Source organism: Silurus aristotelis, assembly GCF_946808225.1.
Source record: "Silurus aristotelis genome assembly, chromosome: 4".
Lineage (NCBI taxonomy): Eukaryota > Metazoa > Chordata > Actinopteri > Siluriformes > Siluridae > Silurus > Silurus aristotelis.
The window spans coordinates 18,719,176-18,740,230 of NC_139577.1; the positions used below are offsets into that span (position 1 = coordinate 18,719,176).

The following is a 21,055-nucleotide window of genomic DNA, read 5'->3' on the forward strand; positions in this document are numbered from 1 at the left end:
TAAATATGTACGATATGGTTCAGTAAACTGCATTACAATCTGTGGCCTTTCATTTAATATAATAGAGCAGCAATGGGCACTTGACGTCAAAAAAAAAAATTTGAAAGTCCAACAGAGCATCCACAATCACTGAAATGTTAAAACTCTTGTAGCGACATTCACCCAAAGGTAAAACTGGTTAACTTCATTGAGGTCAGCATGAATCTGGCTCGCTAGACACACTTTACAAACTCGGCCTGAGTGGAGGTGGCAGGGCGAGTGCAGGGCACAGCGTCTCCGGCTGGATCTGAAAAATGAATGCGGCAAACGGGCGGCACTTCAGGGCCGCTCTCCTCAACTAAAGACCAACAAGATCAATTACCGACAGTGAGCGGCACCTTAATGAGAGAGGTTTCCATTACCTCCATAAAAGGCCTAAGCGAGGCCCGCTGATGAAGCAGCCCTGTAATAGCCTTCCTCCCTCTCCCTCCCTAATGACACTGCCAGTGGATTACGCGGCCAACCCCAGCATCCGCCGTGTTTATCATTTATGTAAATAACATAAGGAATGGTGACACGACACAGCAACGAGGCTCCAGAGCACCAACTGAGGGAAAAGGTGGGGGAGATGGCACATGGGGTTGGGGGGAAAAAAGCAATATGTAAGCAGGAAAATGGCTTTTAACAGTGTATTACATTATTAAAATTAGGTTCTACCGTTACGATGTTTATGATCAGGAAAAAAATGTATTAGCAAAAATATGTGTATACTCTGTGTGTGTTTGTGTGTGTGTGTCGAGGGTGTGCAGATTTTATTTTAAATATAAGGACACTAAAAGCCATCCTGCTCTGCATCAGCCAAGCTATTCTAATATGCACCACCTGACAGAAAAGGATAAAAAAAAATGCATCAGCAGAAATATACACAAGTGGCAGTAATCCTCTGCCCCCAATGTTCAGGCTGCGCAATAAGCAAACTGAGCTTATCAGTTCCAACCACCGCTCCTTTTAATAGCCACCGTGATGGCAGTCATTTTAGGCAGGTTTCAGTTCCTGCTTTTAAAGAGCCCTAGTGCATGCTAGTGTGTGTGTGTGTGTGTGTGTGTGTGTGTGTGTGTGTGTGTGTGTGTGTGTGTGTGTGTGTGTGTGTGTGTATGTGTATAAATGTGTGTGTGTCTGTGCGTGCATATACATGTGTATGTGCGTATAACAGGTCGATATTTTCTGTGCTTTGAGCTGTGCACAGGTGAAGAGTGAGTAGAAAGATGTCTGGACTGACTCATTATCTGGGCGTAAACAGCCGAAGTGAGCATGCAGCACATTAATGCTTTACCTCCTCCTCGCTCCTATCGGCCTTTAAATTAGAGTTTTGCAGCAGCTCGATTTTTTGAGGCTGTTTATCATGTAAAGCACAGTGCACTCTGTCTCCAACACCCGCGCCTGATGCGGTGAAAAAACAACCAGTGGTATGAATTTAAAAGCTAATAAACTTCACTGCTGTCCGTTTGTTGCTCCCTAAACGCTGTAGAGCACTCGTGCTAAAACTCAGTGATGCTCCAGATCTCGAGTGACAAGGACGAACGTTAAAATCCCACTGGATCACAACTAAGGCAATTTAGATAAGTGTTAAAACAGTCCAGCACATGCTGCAAGTTACGGGTGACAGCTTCCCAAACTCCAAGGGGTGAGTTTACATCACAAATCAAGCAATTCACACATTTTTATTTCTACAACAACACAGAGACATGGCGTGACAGAGGAATGGTTTGGCCAATCTAAACACGAACTGGACTGATTTTCACATAAGGAAGTCTGGTGATTATCTCACTAGTACGTCGACCGTGTTCTGAAAGGTCAGGCGCACTGTTTCAAGTTCTGTTTCATGAATCACACTTGAGTGCGATCCGTAGCATTAAAATTATTCTCCATCTGTAAATCTAACGGATAGCATGCGGATGCACGTGTTACCGCAGGCTCGAGCGAGGAAGCAAATTATATAAATATTAGCTGTTGACACAAGAGTGTGACCATATCTCAGCAGTGACAAGGCGAGCTGATCACCGGCACGTGATAATAAAGTCGGTGACGCCACTAACGTCAAACGATGTAAATGAGCTCAGTTGCGTTTACTGCCAACAACTCTAGTGCTCTTCTGTTATGTGCTCTTGAGTCAAAAATCCCGGATCTCAATAACACAAGGCCAATTTGCACACTTTCCTGATAGGTGTGAAAGACGTGTTAATACTAATAATGACAGATCAACTCTATATTCTAGAGCAGGGGCCCTCACACATTTATAGCAGCCAGGGACCTCCTTAAACTATAAAACAAATTCCACTGAATGGCTCAGTACCTTTTTGGCAACAGAATCCAACTATTATTATTTAAATGTGTAAAATAATGGTTATTTATTGGGGTCAGGAAATTTTTTAAATTTAACTTTCCACCAGCTGAACCCATTAGGCCCAAGCTGACATTTATTAGAGAGCTACTTGTCTTGAGTTTTTGAAGTCTGGAATAATTCTAAATATTAAATTATGCTCAATAATGAATGTAAAAAGCTGAATGACGTTAGGTTGTGATTTCCCCAAGGGTAAACAAATATATAAAAAATAATAATACTGGACATGCTTTACGGACCCCTCATTTTGAGAGACCAATAATATGTATTGCGGACATGCTGAAAAATAAATATATTATCCTTATGTAATTAGCTGGCATTAGCTATGAGTTTTAAACTGATTGTGTTAACACACACACACACACACACACACACACACACACACACACACACGCTTAATCAAGTCTACAACATGGAAAAAGGAGGGCTGAGGGTTTTCCTCAAAGTGCTCTTTTGCGCCTGCACTTTCTGCACATCCCTCAGGCGCTCCCAGACCCAGCATGAGATCCCTGTCCATGCTGCAGCCTCTCTGTCTCACTGTGGATGAGTCTGAAAGACACATACACATGAAATACGCAAACATCCCAGCAGCCTAACATAAAATTCCAGCTTGTTAGTATACACCAGTCAGCCACGGCCTTCACAGTGACTATGCCTCACGCACATACACACACACACACACACACACACACACAGACAAATACACACACACACACACACACACACACACACACACACACACACACACACACACACACACATAAAAACACGCCCCGCTCTGCCATTTCAGGCTAAAGGCCAGGAAGACATTACTGTGCTCTTCAGTGGAATGTTCTAGAGTCTGCCCCAAGGCCACTGAGGACATTATCTGGAGAACTCAGAGGAAAGGCCATTGTGTTTACAACAGGCAACTTCCTCTCTCTGATCCCTTTGTGTTTCCATGTTAATGCAAATAAATGGGACTTGACGCATACCTGCTATTAGCCTAGAGGTAAGGGGATCCCAAGTAAAAAAAAAAAAAAAAAACAGAAGTCCTTGTCAATAGACTGCATGAGTAACAATCTAGACGGTAGCACAAAGAAAAGTGTTCCACATGTGTCTAATAATTAGTGATCAAAAGACTAGTGTTTTTGTTTGACAAGTAAAGAGCTCTTTTTAACTCGATGTATTGGTGACTACTCATAGAGACAAGACAAAACAAACACAAATATCAGTACGAAGCTCCACACACATGTCTAGAGCTCCTCATGAGGTAAAGGTCAAACTGTCAGTGTACTGCTAGAGGTAAAAGCAAGCACACCGAACTGATGATTATGCCTCTGAGTAAATGATGTGAAAGTTAGGAGTGCTTAGCGATGTGGCGCAACATGACGAGGTTAAAGGGACACATTTCATGTCACATTCCTTCGAGACTCGCAATGTTCAGCTAAGGTTAATTACAAAATCTAGCCGTAACTGCAACAATGTATTCATAAGAAATCACTTGAGGCCTTAGTGTAGAAGGGCTCTCCCTGTCCTGTTTCTTTCTCTCTCACACACACACACACACACACACAAAACATTGTTGAGGAGAAAATTTATAACTTTCACCACAGGTGCAATTTTCTTTTTTTTTTAAAGAAAAAAACCTAAAAACTGCTAATTCCTTTTACAGGTACTATCAATTTTCAGATTTCAAACTGGTGACTGATATTTCATGGGCCAACAAAAATGCTTTGAATTATTGATCATGCAGGAGCAGGAAGATTTTAAGCAGCTCGGCTCCTTTTATCAATCATTCATGCGGTTTCCATCGAAAACACTTCACTCCCTCAAGTATCAGATCTCACTTGAAGGTGGAGGGCTTACACTTGGATCTCACTTAATTTGAAGGGCTACTCACCAGGACATAAAGCTCCTCAAGAAATTAGGAAATATTATCTCAATCAAACAAAATCCATGCTAAATTTAGAAACGCCCTGATAGACCACTTAGCGAGTACTTTTGCTTGTTATCTCATAGAAATATCTGCAGGTTCATCAAATTCCACTTCGAATGTACTGATCAGAAAGTGAAGAACCAACTTTCAATATCAAACACACACGTTTCACTAGCAACAATTTAGCTCTCTTAAAATTATTTTCATGCTTGTAACATGTGGGATGTTTACTATTACACTCCAAATTACTGAAAGGAATAAATAGATCTTTAGAAACTTGCCTCAGGAAAGAGCTTCTAAAATGAATGCTTCCAAAATAACAGGTCATGACTTCAGCAGACAACAAATGTAATCAAACTGCAGTGTCTGTCTCTCTCCTACTCGCTGTAATGCAACACAAGGGCTCAGTGCAAAGTCCTAAGGTGCATTTTGCCCAATTAGGGTCCACATGTGAGTGCTTTCTGCACCAACATCACAACATCAATAGCCTGAGACCCAGCGACAATGAAAACCAAGCCTTCACCATCTAAGCAAGTCACCAAACCTCAGGGGACACAGAAACATAAATTAATCTCGGTGAACGAATAAGAAAAGCTCTATCGTGGTCATCTCTTTATTTCAAGGACAGATTGAAGATTTTAAGGAAATGACTTAAAATACATTCAACACAGAACTGTTCAAATGTGGTACAACAATCAGTTTTCATTACAACCTCATGCTGGAGGACAGAGGGATTCAGATGGTAGTCAGCTGAACTTTTCATATGCTTCCACAAACTGGGTTATTGAATCTCAAAACAATTTAGCATTATGTTCTCTTCCAGCTTTTAACACAACTAAATTAGGTCAGCATGAGCTGGACAACAGTAATTATCTGCCTAGGGTAGGTGGCCAATATAAACGAAAGTAATGTATTGATTGTTAGCATTAAGGACATCTGAGGGTACTCTGAGAATAAGAGAGCAATCATGTATTACTAAAAAAGCTACTACAAAAAATCTTTTAACTTCGATGGCAAAGTTTTTATAGCAAACCTAGGGAATCCCTTTCGGAAATGTCAGACAAACCCGGCATCGTGGTCTTCTCTGAGCCAGCTCTCCCTCGTTTCTACCAATGATTCGGCCTGCAGTTTGAAATGACATCTAAACCTATTTTTTATTGCCTCTTATTTGTTCCTTCCGACCACCGAATGACCTTTCATTCATGATAATGGGCAAGTGCACTTTTGTACAGCTTCAGTGTCAACTTTGTTGAGATCCTATCAGCACATACCTAACATTTCGCAGTCCACCGAGGCCTATGAGGGAAGCGATTCTGTAACATTTTCGAGCAGTGTGATTTAAAGGTCAGCTTGGTTAATAAGGCAATCATATCTGAAATGCATGGGAGAAATATGCTGAGAATGATCAAACATAACACATCTGTTTATGAAGTGTTCATGGCTATGAATTTTAAATGTATCCTTCTGGCAAAGTGCTGTTCTCTCATTACACAAACCAGTAATAGTCTCTCCTTCAACAGCCAAAGCTTGTACACTTTCGGCAGACATGACGCGCTCTGGAGGTGTGTGACTTATTAATCATAGGTTAGGAAAGCACACATACTTTGAATCGTTTGCTGAGGAATTATTAAGTAAATGAAAAAAAAAACTGGGTTAGAAAACTTTATTTTTGGAAGTGTGTTTTTCTCCAATTTATTACACATCGTCTAGACAAAGCAGGTCGAAAGCAATGTCTCTATAAAACGCAGCTTTAGGAAGCAAAATGAGAATTGATAGACTACCACTAATTATCATCCAAAATGTTTTTGACAGCAATCCCTATGCCAGTAATCTCAGCCCTGGCACTCTGCCAGTCATGCTTATTTATTTGATTTCAGTCACAGTCAAATGCAGGGTATAATGGAAGTAGCCGTTACTGTGGCATTGAGAGGGAACCAAACAACCTTTTCCCTGGTTTTGTTTAGCGACCTTGCTTATCTGGTGCACTGTAAAGAAATTAAAATTCAATCACTGAAAACATACTAACACAATCATATCAATTACAAAGAACAATCCAAACGGCTATTTAAAGCTTATATAAACCAAAAGACTTCATCTTTTCTAGCAAGAAATTGACTAATAGTCAATTCTTACATGTAACGTAGCAGTATTACAGACAATATTTTAATGGAAAAGTTGCCAAATGAATACATATACTGGCAGTATTCAGTGATAATCTAACGCATTCAGAACTGTGTGAGAGAGACTCCTCAGCTCGTGCATTATGCAGCAGACACGAAATTCTACATTTTAGCTACGTAGCAAAATGCTTCAGCAAACATACAATATTGATCCTGCCGCTCCTCTTTCTGGACGCTGTCTATAATTATTTCATAATCCATCAGGATCTGGCTCTTTTGCCAAACAAGTGCCATGACTTAATTAGTTATAAGATAAGAGAAAGACTGCACCTGTGAATGACAGGCCTAAGTGATCTGACTGTCTGTGTTCTTGCTTTTCAATGCCTCATAAGAAACCAAACAAACAGTGCAGTAATTCGCAAAGTGGCGGCAATCAAATCTCCTGCTACATTGGCCACACTGGGATGCAGCACTTGAGCACGCTCTAATTTTATAATCTCTGTAATAAAGTGCTTTTAATATTAATTATCTGTTAAGTCCTAAAAGCAAATGAGGTAGAAATGGGCTGAAAACATACACTGTAAATGCTATAAAAACAACGTAAAATTAAAAGGTGTCCTTCCTGCCAGGGGTGGAGATCAATTCCGAAACATATTCGTGAAGTCAAAAAGAGATTTACAAGTCACTTGTAATGTAGGCAAGAATTTATTTCAAAAGGAACACTGTGTCAGCTCCAAAGCCAATAGTTTTGAATAGAGGGATCAGCTTGGCTCGCATCAAGCTGCACTTCTGTCTGACATGCTCTCGTGAGAAATTCCTTCACCCTTTTTAAGACTTCAAGGTCTCCACTGCACAATGAACCAGGAAGCATCACTTCAACACAATCAGTAAAGTCACACCATGCTCTAATGAAGCAAGCCACAGTGGCTAACTCAAAGCAACACTTATGTAACACAGATATTTTTACTTTATTATTACAGATTAAGTGGCTTAAACCATTCAGAGAAAACCAAATTTCGATGTTTTTTTATGTTTATCATGGTAAGGGTTGTGAGCACTCATTATCAGTGTGTTATTAGTAAGATTGTATACTTAAAGAGTCAGGATAATAAATCCTGACTGAAAGGAGTTAAAAAAAGAATCTCTGACTTTCAAAAAATAAGGAGATTTACATTCAGTGTCAACCAAACAAAACACTTGAATAAAACAACAGCAGACATAAAATGCATAAACTGTCAAATCATAATCAGTTTTTTACCACAAGTTTCTCATTTACAGTTTAATTACAGTTTAAATACAGTTTAAAGTGAACTACAGGCAGCAACATGTGAAAGAAATCACTGATTCGGTTCCAGGACTGAACCAAAACACAGTTTATTCTCGCAGTGGCCACTGCTGTGAGCGTCAATGAACATCAACATGGGGTGATAAATATGTGGTGCTGTTCAAAATGCCAGGCATGAGTGGCACAAGAGAAGAGAAGAGAAAAGGAAGAGAAAAGGAAGAGAAGAGAAGAGAAGAGAAGAGAAGAGAAGAGAAGAGAAGAGAAGAGAAGAGAAGAGAAGAGAAGAGAAGAGAAGCTCTCAGATGTTTATCAGACAACAAAACAAAGCTAAACTCCAGGGCATGATGTACTCTGTCATGTTTCTGACAGCCAAGAACCAGTCTGGTGAGTAAAATCACACTCTTGACAGTTAGCCCAAAGCAGGAACAAATTACCTGTGTGTTATTTAATGTTAAAATAAATTAGTATCTAATCGATTATATAACTGCTGCATCATTCTAGAGCAAATAATGAATGTGATTTAGTGATCGGTCCTGTTGCTGACAAAGTAGAAACGCAGTACAGTTACTACATGTTGTAAAAAAATAAATGAATAAATTAAAAAAAGTGGGAGAAAAAAAAAGTAAAAAAAACATTGCTAATTACTGGTACTGGCAGAATTGCTAATAATATATTTACCAAAAGCAAAAAAGAACAAGCAAACAAAAAAATATAATTGCTCAGAAGAGCAACAACTCTCCTCCCCTTAAATGAAATAAAAAGGCTTTTAGCCACCATAATGATTTACAAAGTGACGAGTCAAACAGATTTACGGCGACAGCCTGAAAGGAACCCAACACAAATACAATTACTGCTCACGTGACTGCTGCTGCCAATCCCCCCCCCACACACACACACACACACACACACACACACACACACACACACACACACACACACAGCGCAAAATATGAGGAGCCCCACCACACATACAACCATTAAGATTCTCCAATTCTTACAAGAAAAGAAAACATACAGACAGATAAGTAAGAAACAGGGAATGCTACTTGTTAAAGTTTATTTTACTGACAGACCCTCACGGCAGGGGCGAGTAAATTTGAAAGGTTTTACAGAAATCCAGCCACTCTCATTGCTCAATATGTGTTGAGCTGATGGAGCATGGCCAGAAGGCAGTCACGTGTGCTAATTCTTTAGACACCAGCTGCAGCTAACAACACAGGCTACACCGCCTCATTAAAAGGGTCAATACGCAAACAAAACAGTTATTCCTTTACCTAAATAAACCAATTTTATTTTGATATACAGGCAAATAGAATAACTGACCTTGACAGACAAAAACAGCAACTACTCGTTTGTTGTTCATTTGTCTGGGATTTTTCTTAAGCTACAAACAGATTTTGAAAGCAAGAACATCACAGGGGGAAAGTCAAAAATCAATGACTTGAGGAAAAGCAACAAGGATTAAAATAACGACATACCTTTTGTCTTTCTGCCTATCATTATTTTTTTGTGTGTAGACTGTTTTGATCAAAGAAAAGAGCTCTTATCTCATACTGCCAGCCTAATTTGTCGATAATTAATAATAATAAAATCATATAATGATTGCACATTTATCAAAACATTTTAAAATAAATGAGCTTTATTGATTTCTTAATTAATGTAATTATGTTAATGAAAGAGCCCATTGGAATAGGCTAAGTCGAATAACCATACTTGGTTCTCTCTATTTGTTAACATTGCTTTCATGCTAACTAAGGGCAAAGTAGACTGTGGCCCCTATGAAGATCTTTTCCACCAGCATTAGTTATCCCACTTCAGCACACAAATAAACAAAAGGGGTTTGCATGCTGGAGTAGTGTGATGCAGGTCCATTGTTCACCCTCTTTCTTGAAAGCAGACCTACAAAAATGTTTGTGTGGGTGTTGGCAGCTATTTGGGTGGGGATTCTGAACCGGTAGAAACCCTCAGGGCAAGCCAGATTGAGTTTCCCCATTCCGGCGTTCCAAAGTCAGATGAATTCCAGTAAAAATCAGAAATACAACCACGCACCCATAAGTCTCATAAGCCAATACAAGGCTGGACTAAGCAAACTGGATTCAATAACATTCAATTATATCGAACAGACGCTCAAGAAAAAGGCATTTGCTGTTCCATAAGCAGGACCAGAGTGGGCATAAAGAGGATCTGACTGTTATTTTGGATCAGGCTTTTTCAGTGTAAATTTAAGCTGGCTGGTGCCACGCGTCTCTGGTGGCCACTTACTACAGATGCAAAGACAGTACACGCACCCAACACACACACAGAAACACATCATGCCATCAGCACACTCACACCAATACACCTGGTAAAGCTTCTCAATTTGACCTTGAGTTGAGAGAAAAAGCCTGAATAAATTGTTCGAAACGTACCCCAAAGCTCACTGAGGAATACAACAACATAAGGTTAAAACATCAATCTGGGAGGTCTTCTTTTTAGCAATGAGAACGTGATACTGTACAGATTTTTATCTTCTAGCTTGAAGTTCAGAAACAAATGCAACTCTTATAACTAATTCCTTTTAACACACAGCCAGGGTAATTCCAGCACTTCTGTTTACTATGAGTGTTAGAACCTTAAAATTTCCTTAAATACGCTTGTGCTCATGAGGTGCCAGCAAACCTTTAAAAGCCAAGCTATTACACAATCACCACAAAGGTAATCACAATAGACAATGATTACACAACGGCAAGTTTTTTATTACATGAACCTGCGTGTTCTGGACATGTGCGTGCTCAAAAAAAGCTTTGCAAGCCTTTGTACTAGAAATGCAGCTTCTATTTAGTTACAGCTTTTAACAATTCTTTAATATTATCACTGAGAAGCCTGGTATTTTAGCCTGTATTTTACACTGATGAGCCTGTATTTTAATGGCTGTCATGAAAGCATTTATTTTGCCTGGTCATGGTTTTTGGTACTTTTTGTTTAATTATCACTAATAGATACCAAAACTGATTAAACCCTAATGTGAAATCCAGCTCAGTTTGATCAGCTGCTAATCGCAGCCCAAGCTGCTCAAACTAGTGGACCATCTTTCTCAACTGCATATTCACAAGCTTTTTCAAGCAATGTGATGCTAAATGTTATTTTCTTTTTTAAAAAATCTAGCATATATCAGTAGTAGTGAAAATGAAGAAGTTCAGTTTTTTAGTAAAGATGATCTACCAGTTCACGCAGCTCGATTAGCTGGTCAGTCTGATCTGGATTTTTCAGCTAAATAAATATAAATACGCTCTCTAAAAGGTTTTTCATTATTTTGAAGGTCCTTCTCTAACCTCGGTGTTCTCTTCACAGTGCTTTGACAACAATTTTTAATCGATCTAATGGAACTACTTCACCACATTTTTCATACAGTGTGTTTCCATATTCTGAGCAGGATGAAAATGTTGTGGCAGCTACGAACACTTTTCCCCCCTCAAACCACAGTAAGGTTCCTTATGCTGTGTAAATGTTTTCTGACAACTTTCATATTCACCTTGCCGTACTTGCATGGTACTATACACTGACCTTTGTGGCAAAGATTTCACACAACGCTGGAAACTTTTCTGTGAGATTCTGGTCCACAATTAAATTTTTTCAGAAGCACTTTAATGCGGCGAATCTCCTGTTCTACCACGTTCCAAATGTGTTCTGCTAAATGCCAATATTATGTTAATTTGAATTCAGATCTTGTTACTGAAAAGGCCTCTGAAGAACACTAAACTCACTTTCATGATCATGAAACTAGTTTGAGATGACTTTTGCTTTTCGTGATACGGTGCAGTATCATTCTGAAAGTAACCATTACAAGATGATCAACTGTGGCCATAAAGGTATGGATGGGAACAGTTAAAATACTCACATATTACTAATAATACTCACTTTGGGATTCAACTAATGATTTATTTGTTATTTTCAGGTGGTGCCAAATTCTGACCCACCATCTGTGTATTTCAAAAGAAATCAACACTAATCAAACCAGACTACAGTCTTCGATTGTCCAGTTTTTGTCTGTCTGTACCTGCATCTGTAATTGGCTAAAAGAAGTGGATTCCTACATGGTCTTCTGCCGTAGAAGCCCATCCACTTCAAGGTTCTACTTTTTGTGCATTCTGAAATGATTTTCTGCTCACCACAATTTTTGTCACTATGAGTTACTGTAGCCTTTTTGTCAGCTCAATCCAGTCTGGCCGTTCTCTCACTTGATGTTTCTTTTTTGCAACACCATTCGGAGTAAACGCTCGAGACTATTGTATGTGAAAAAAAAGCAGTCTGTCCACCAACAATCATGATCAAAATCGAGCCACATTTAACATCACTTTTTTCCCACCCATTCTGACGCTTGTTATAAACGCTATCTGAAGCTGCCGTCATGTATCTGGATGGTTTTACGTATTGTGCCGCTGCCACATGATTAATTAGATAACTGCATGAATGAGCAGGTTTACAGGAGTTCAGTGAATGCACAGTATATATATATATATATATATATATATATATATATATATATATATATATATATATATATATAGATATAGATATAGATATATATAAATAGAAGTAAACATACTTACAGCACTATATGTACTCAGTGCTTTGCAATTTTATCTGCAAAGAGCCAGTGTGGCTGCAGGTTGTCATAAAAATCAAAGAAAGAGTCACACCTGATTCCACTTGTTTAATCAATTGGTCTCGGCCTTCACACAACTGATGAGCTGCATCAGGTGTGTTGCTGCTCTGCTGGGATAAAAAAAAAAGAAAAGAAAGAAAAAAAGAATACTAAGCAGTGCTGGTGCTTTGCAGATACCCCTGCTATAAAGCAAAAAGTAAATCTTTCCAGAGCAGCATAGGCCCAGTAACCATTTAAGTTTTAAGCCACACCTGTCAAGCAAACACAGGGAGTGGTCTTGGTTTTGTGGTTTTCCTTGTTTAAATGAAAAGTGGGGACAGATCCTTTTCAACATGTAAAAACTGTTGCCAAGTGTCAGTAAAAGCATCATACAGTATACTCGTGTATGCAATACATGACACCAAAATATCAATCCAAAACATTTCTTTTCTTTCTTTTTATAAAAAAAAAGCATTTTAACAATTTTTTAAACATTTGACATTAAATGTTAAAAAAATTCTAACAATATTTCACAATATTAAAGGCTAATATTAACAAGAAAAAAACATATCCAGATATAATATATTATAGAATTAAATATTAATATAAAAATAATATTCATGATATTTCAGAGAAAGTGTGCTGTTGCATTAAATATTTTTGTGTATATATAAATTAGGGGTGTAACGGTACACAAAATTCTCGGTTCGGTACGTACCTCGCTTTTTAATTCATGGTTCGATTCGATTTCGGTCCGGTACAGTGGAAATTTCTGGTCGTTTTTTTTATTATTATTATTATAATGCAGTTTATTATTAACATTTGTGAACAGTTTACATAAATAAAAAATAATCAAATGCGTACTTTTTTAAATAATATATAAAATAATATTTTTATTAACTTAAAATAACTTTTTATTATATTGATTCAATTGAGTAATCAGTTAAATAGGCACAAATTGATGAAATAAAATTCAATAAATAAAAAAATGTTATGAAATAGTTTACATTTGTTAGACCCCATTTAGGTAATACAGATGTGTATGTAAGTGTGTGTATTTTACATTTAATATAAATTTTTCTAAAGATATGATCTACTCTACTTATTTCAGCATACTTTACCAAAAGTAGCTACAGTTTACCATTAAAAGCTGGCACACTCCTGCCTCTCTGTTGCAAGCAATGTTTAAATATCTGTGGTGATTTATGCAGCCTGTGGTATATCTCAGAAAACACAAGCAGTTGCATTCAGATTGAAAACGAGCACAGCGAGCACAGTCGCTCTCTCCTCTGTCACCGAGTGACAATCAGGTATCTGTTTGCCGTATGAAAAGGAATACTAAGACTGGAGCCACTGTTAAGACAGGGATGAGAGGGACGACCCCAATGGAACACTAGCCTGCTGATAAATACACACTAAAATAAATAAATAAAACGCTCCTGTTAGAAAACCGGTTTTGACGTAGCTAAGCACATATGTCACTCCTTTAACATTTGTATGAATTAACATTGCAATCCAGAGGATCATAACAAGCATTCGGCATTAGATGGGCTCGCGGCTGCGCGCCGGCTCAACAAAAACTGCTTTGCCAGACATTCCATTTTTAAAATATGTTCACACTGAGGGTCCAAATGTGGCTCTTTATCTAAAAAGCCCAGGCTAAAAAATTAAAAGACATGAGCTTATAAGAGTGTGAAGTAGTACAGTTGCACTGGGAGCATGAAGGAGAGGGGAGGGAACCAACTGGGCACCAAAAGCCAAGCTTACAGGACAGTTATTAACAGCTGCACGATCGAATTAGTGCTTGCAATCACATGTCAGTTTGGTCATACGCACCCACACAAATACATATTTGTATATATTTATACATACATACACACACTACTAGATTCATTATCTGTTGCTGAGACTGCACTGAGAATGCACATATATGTCTCAGTTGTTTACTGCTGTCACATCACGAGTTCTGCCCTGAACCTGTCAAGCATGAAATTCATTTGTGCAGCAAAGAGTTGAGGTCTCAGATAAAAATGGTTTTTTCCTTTCCTTTTCAGGGAACTAAATAGCCACTAATGTAATAGCAGAAATGATTTTGCACCGGATGTGGACTGAATTTCATTTACCAGAATTCATTTGTCAGGTTTACGTGACACCTTGTGGCTGCTTTTCCTCGCAGCTTTCATTTGCCATTGTCAAGATAGGCGTCATGATGTAAATGGTAAACATTTTGGATGGAATTGTATATAACAAACAGACAAACAAACAAATACTGCTTAATTTTGCTTCGTCAGAGGGGAGAAAACTATGCATCCCTTGAAGCCATACTGAATGTTATTGGACCTCCACTGCTCATGGTGATGAAGAAAATCTCCTCACACCCCATCAAGGCTCACACATAGTGACGTGCTCAAGGCTTCCCATAGAATAATATCCAAAGAAACATTTCTGTATGTTCAATAAAAAGAGAAGTGTTTAGCAGGTGTTGCTTTTAGAGTGTGGTGCGAGTGAATTCATGCAAATGTAAGTTACCAAGAAGAAAAACAACAGTCTGTGTCATGCATTTTTTCACCTGGAATTGAACATTTACATAGACTTAGGAACAAATCATTACAAAATAATCACGCATGACTTTCTCTAGAGCTGAATAAAATAAATTGTGGAACACTTTCAATTCTATCTTCCCTCCAAACATTAATGGGCTGGATGATGCCACTGTTAAATAGAATCTCTAAAGCCTGAAAGGTTTTTCAGCCATCTCTAATCTTAGAAAGGACATTCAAATTTGCCTATATTTGCCAGTATTCAAACTCTTCACATGTGAAACTTTAAACCATCAAATTGTTGGCTATATTGGTAATGATTTAATGTAAAAACAACATCTCTAAGTGAGTCTTACATTTAAATCTTACTTGTTGCTTAGCATATTTTCATAATGTTTAAGTTATTCAAACACAACATCTTGGCACATTTTTTATGAACATTATCAGGAACACAGTATGTAAAACTAGATAGTAACAACCACAAAAGATTTAGTAACTAGCATTATTTACTTAACATCTATGTTTCTCAGCAGGACAATACATTACCCAATCAAGAGCAATCGACATTATACATAACCCCATCACTAGAAGCTCTGCAGCTCTCTCCAAATGAAGAGCTAGTCTAAATCAATCCTCCCAGTAGACAGCGCTAGCCTAAAATACAGTATTTGATTTCCCTGTGCCTGATCTCCGACTCACAGCTGTCTATTAAGTGAACATGAATAGAGCAGCAGGGCAAACGGCTTGACACGGAGAACATGGCTCAATGAATTTGTCGTAGTCAAAAGGAAACAGTTTGTGTTTGTTTTACTCGGGACGGATTTGCAAGACACACACAGCAGTTAGGGGAAAGCGCAGGGAGCTACTTCGGAAAAAAAACGAAAGGTAATTGCTTGTGATCAGATGAAATTCGGAGTGAGGCAGGACATTTTGCCACAGTTTCCGAGTTGCGAGCTCAAATATTGAGCGAGAGTACCTGGGTGTCGTTTCGGATTCCTTGCTCTTTTGCTGACAGAAATGGGATACATTCACTGTGACATCTTCCGCGTTCATTTTTCAAAGAACGTCAAATCAAACATGCATGAGCCGTGACAGCATGGCTTTGGAAGTCTCTATCTGAGGGCGAAGCACTCAGAGTGGCACAAGATAGCTAATGCTCAGCCCAGCTCGTGTGGTCATATTGTCAGGCTGACAGCTGGAGGCAGCTGACAACAACACGTTCTTATAGGGACGTGAACTCTCTTTTGATTGAATGCCAAAGAAGTCTCTTCTGGTTTCAGCAAAGTAATAAACTGCCAGCAAACATCAAAGAAATCAAGAGATGCTCATGCATATAAACCTGCTGTTCAAAGGAATTATGCTTTAAAAAAAAGGTAAGGAAGCCTTCAGGGAAAAAAAAGACTAAAACAATTGGAGGTTTCTTTTTGTAATATTTATTGACTAAAAGCAGTAAGAGGCCTTATTCAATGTCATAGAAATCTTACGTGTGAAACTGAGTTATAAAGTACGTCTGACTTCACTTGTCAATAGGAATACAAACTGCTGTACAAATCCCTTGTGGAGCACATGCAAACAGACACAAAGTCTGACTTATGTTAGAGAGTGGGAGTGTGCAGCTGGTGACGAGTAGGCTTCTCTACTCTGCGATGGATAAACACGAGCCAAGTATTTCACAACTCCCCACAATAGTGCATGAACAGTTAAATGTCAACCTGTCAAAACACTGATTAGTGTTCAAGCAGTTTTAAAGGACTAGCAGGTCTCTTGTGACTAGAGGCAATAAGGCATTAAAATAGCGTTTAACGTGAGTAAAGCAGTAGTGAACACTTTTAACCCTGATTTGGACAATAAATCAGTAACAGACTTGGTTTCATCCAACTCTCAGATCAGAGTGGAAGGGTTTAACATTGTGTTTCCTTCAGTTTTGTCATACACACTTGTTTAAAAAGAAACCAGACTTTGCTCCTTAGTTGGACATTACAATAATGTGTGTTAGCCAATCAATGTGCAATTACTAATTACTAATATACACATCTAAACTGTTTATAACACTGATTTTCAAAGTGGTTTGTGGGGACCCCCAGAAGTCCTCTTTTTTGTTAGTGCTTGAAATCATAATTGAATTTTGAAATTTTGTAAATTGTATTATCACGTTTCTGTAGTTTCTATTTAACTTGATTGGTCATTTGGCACTTAATGAGTTTCATACAAATATCAATAATTTATACCTGTTTAAATATACTCAACTTGGATTTAAAGTCTTCTGCTGGTGTCTTTAGATAAAATTGTACTGTACATAACATTAAGATCACAAATATTTAAACTGTTGGATTAAATTCATTAGGAAAAAATTTATACATAGGTGTCTATCGAACTTATTCGTTCCTGGATTTAAAAGGTTTAAGAATCCCTTCATTACAGCTTTGATTAATTTTATGTATAAAACATGAACACTGCTTTTTCATCACTACTGTAGCACTCAAATGAGCCACACAAAACTAACCAATACAAGGCCAATGTTAAGTTACTCTGTACAACACACCCAGTAACTCCATATAATTGTACTTAATAACCACAATCACACTGCTTGCACTTCTATCTGGACTATGCAATCTACAGCCAATGGTTTTTAATCTGTACCCTTACATGAGAATGGCGCGAATGTGGCGGTAGTGATATGCCTTGTGGTGAAGCTGATCTTCAACCTGAGGCCCCTGTCTGCGGTAGTGACTAACGTTAACTCCTCTATACACGTTCCCTGTTCCGGACTCAGGCACGTTCACTGACACGAGCAATTCAGATTTCCCAGGAGTTTTGAAATACAAGCTGACAGAGACAGCATGTGAACGCTTTGAAAAGCAGTTCGTCGAGAACCATTCTTGACTCTTGAAAAACAACTTCTGTGCTTGAGAACACTTCAATATAGACTACCCGTGCATCATACAGTCACGGCGGAGGAGAAAAAGTAAATAAGCAAACTGATTACCTTTCACCTTTGCACCCAAGTGAGGCAAAAGGAAGCTTTTACATTATCAGTATCCACACACAGTCATGGAAACAATGCCTCAGATTAGTTTATTGTCTGGCAGAAATAAAGTGGCTGTACTAATGGTGTACCGCCCTGAGTGAAACAAAGTATTCTGGATGAAAATAATACACTAAAACAGCAGGGAGAGACATTGCACAGAGCTGACAGGACATGGCTTCTCAGTTGTTATATGATATACTGTGCATTACAACAGCATATTCTTTTTTTATTCAATTTGAACATGATGGCTGTTTTATTAGTTTTAGTCACTGTGATCTGACAGGAATCAGGGGGGCTTCAGGAAATCAGGAGTTGCTTGAGGCTAACAATAGGATACCTCGGTCAACCTTGCCCTTTCGTGTCTTGCTGGTGAAAGTCATGTTTCCCTAAATTCCCTCAGAAAGCCACTAACAAGGGAGGAAGGGGCCGCTCTTTTTTCTAAAGCTCAACTCGGATCGGAGCTGATCTTCTCCTGCCAGGCTCAGTGTTAAAGCGCGAGGAGGATAAAGCATGCAACTTCTCGCCTCGGCGCTCTGTTAGCGGACAAAAGCGTGATGTTCTGCCGGAGCGCCTCGGGACAGAGTTGGTGCAAGAAATACCCCATTGCACGCTCTGTGTCCGGTATGGAGGTGTAGATATGATCTAAAACCGCTGAGTGATTAGGAAGTGACCCAATACTGTAATATTCATGCCGCGAACATGCTGTTAAAGTCACTCATGCCTGGATGGCTTTGGATCACACGTTTTTTTTTTCCAGAATACTCTAAACGCCTCACCTAATGTGCTAAGCGGCAGCGACAAAAACGTATGATTGTGTTCCTGTGTACATCTGCAACAAAAAACTATAATAAATAAACACGTTTTTCTAGGAATAAAAGCGGATCGCTCCTAACATCCTCGTATCATAAGAGTGAATGGAGCAGCACAAAAGCCTAATTCCGCGTTCCTCATTCACACCAAATAGCCAGTAATAAAAAATAATAAATATATATATATATATATATATATATATATATATATATATATATATATATATATATATATGTGTGTGTGTGTGTGTGTGTGTGTGTGTGTGTGTGTGTGTGTGTGTGTGTGTGTGTGTGTGTGATCACTGCTGTTTCACATCGCGAGTGAGAGCTGAGAGCGAGAGGAGCTTTTCTTTAGGCCAGGCGACAAACCCAAGCCGATTCCGGCCACGATTCAAACGCTACACTTCAGCGATCCTTTAAGCCTTCGCTCCATTGTTAGCTGAGGTCGGCGCTAGCTTCGCTGGCTACACACACTCACACGCACGCGCGCTCGCAGACACTCTTTTGCTCTCACACTCACACGCATTCAAACGCAATGCATAAAATAAAAGCTTTGCGAACACGAGCGAGAGGTGCGAAAACGGCTCGCAACTTACTTTCAGATGCGATCCGAGCGCGTCTCCGGGAAAGAAAAATCCTGCCTCAGCGGAAGTCGCTTCGGTTATTTCTTTTGGGTTTTTTTTCTCCTTTATAGTCTTTGCAAAAAAAAAAAAAAAAAAAAAAAAAACACAGTAGGGAGAAAAGGCGCACAAGGCTTTCGCCGGAGTGCGACTGCCTGAATCAACTAGCGTAGAGCACGGCAAGTTGAAGTGTCAAATTACACGGGCTATTCTATTACCCCAGCGCGCGCTCCGGCTGCTGACAAAACGCGTCCCAGAGTGTTCACCATGAGGACACTGCTCACACTGACGCCTCACTGATCCTGCACGATCAACACCGATCCGCTCTCCTGCTTTTGCTTTTCTAATCCCCCATTCAACGCGATTGCCTTTTAGGTTATTCTTCCCATTATTATTATTATTATTATTATTATTATTATTATTATTATTATTATTATTATTATTATTATTATTATTTCATTATTACTCTCATAATGCTTTTCATTCAGTGCACGTTTTGTCAAAGAACAAAACACTCACACTTAATGTTCTGTGTAAATGAACATGTAAGGGTTTTTTTGTTGTGTGTGTTTTTGTTTTGTTTTGTTTTGTTTTGGCGCGTGCCCGTGCATCATGAAATAAACCGGATGTTCAAAATGCAATTTTTTTTTTTATTTGTATTTTTCGAAAGACTTCAAAATAACTTGTCCTTAATGATATGCTTCATATAATACGTGTTTAAGCCTTTCCCATTTTATCATGTGCAATACTTGAACAGGGCGTCAGGGCGTTAATTATACTATTATACCGATGACAGTATATATAAATATATCTATATATAGATATATTTTTTTTATTCTGCTGTAACACGATCGCGTTACAGCAGCAATCAGCTAGCGCGCGCGATCTCCCCTCCTCCTCGTGCTTCCTCGAAAAAGGCAGGAGAAGAGAGGAGAAGGAAAGAGGAGGAGGAGGAAAGTAGCGGAGGAGGAGGAGGAATGCCTGGTTCCGTATTTTGCGAGTCGCCGGCTCTGTGCGATAGAAAGCCCTGAATAACAAAGACGTGTTTGAGAGCGGCGGCGGCGGCGGCTGCAGGCTCGCGCTCAGCGGTGACGTCAAGGAACAATGAGTCTCTCCCGACGGCGCAACGACGGGAGAAGCGCGAGCTCGCGCACCAATAACGCACTGCGTCCTCCTAGATCTCTTCTTCTCCTTCTTCATTACCCAACACTGCGAGCTTCACCTACCCCAACAGGTTATAAGTGGGGGGTTATAAGTGTGGGCAGGTCCAAATGTCCACGAGTGTAACATGGCATATACTCATTCATTGCACGTGCCGCGACAGAGCCTGTCCAAACATAGTCCGAAATTTCCATTAGCCCTTATTGGTGGAAAAAAAAAGAAAAGCTCCTCTCGGATGTATTATGCAAATGATGACATGAATGCGCAACTGATTCCAAATGAGCCTCTGTGTTAGCTTAAACGCTCATTCTATACTCAATTGACGTTCGAGCAAATCAGGCGTTGTTTATTTACAAGGTTTTGACCTCTCCAGTGTTATCTTTATAAGCGCCCTTATTCACTGCGTTGCCCGGTGCTCCTTTGCAAAGAAACATTAGCTGTGTCTTTTGAACAGTGTCCTTAGCTCTTCCACTGCAAGGCTTTGACACTAATGCATTGGGCTTATTCTGTGAGCACTCTGTCTCAAGGACACTAGCTCCTGTGCAGTTATCTAAGTTGGCAGGGATAAAT

General features: G+C 39.1%; 1 protein-coding gene across 6 annotated transcripts in view; it reads right to left on the reverse strand.

Annotated features, from left to right (window-relative positions):
* The window catches only part of zmiz1a (zinc finger, MIZ-type containing 1a), a 112,862-nt gene extending 92,313 nt beyond the window's left edge, over window positions 1–20,549 (reverse strand). For 2 of the 6 annotated variants that reach the window (XM_083540332.1, XM_083540333.1), the window contains exon 1: window positions 19,301–20,549. The gene's annotated coding sequence lies outside the window, so the exon portion shown is untranslated. The remainder of the gene's footprint in view (window positions 1–19,300) is intronic. The other 4 variants (XM_083540336.1, XM_083540330.1, XM_083540335.1 and 1 more) reach the window with 2 other exon arrangements.
* Between the last annotated feature and the right edge of the window lie 506 nt (window positions 20,550–21,055).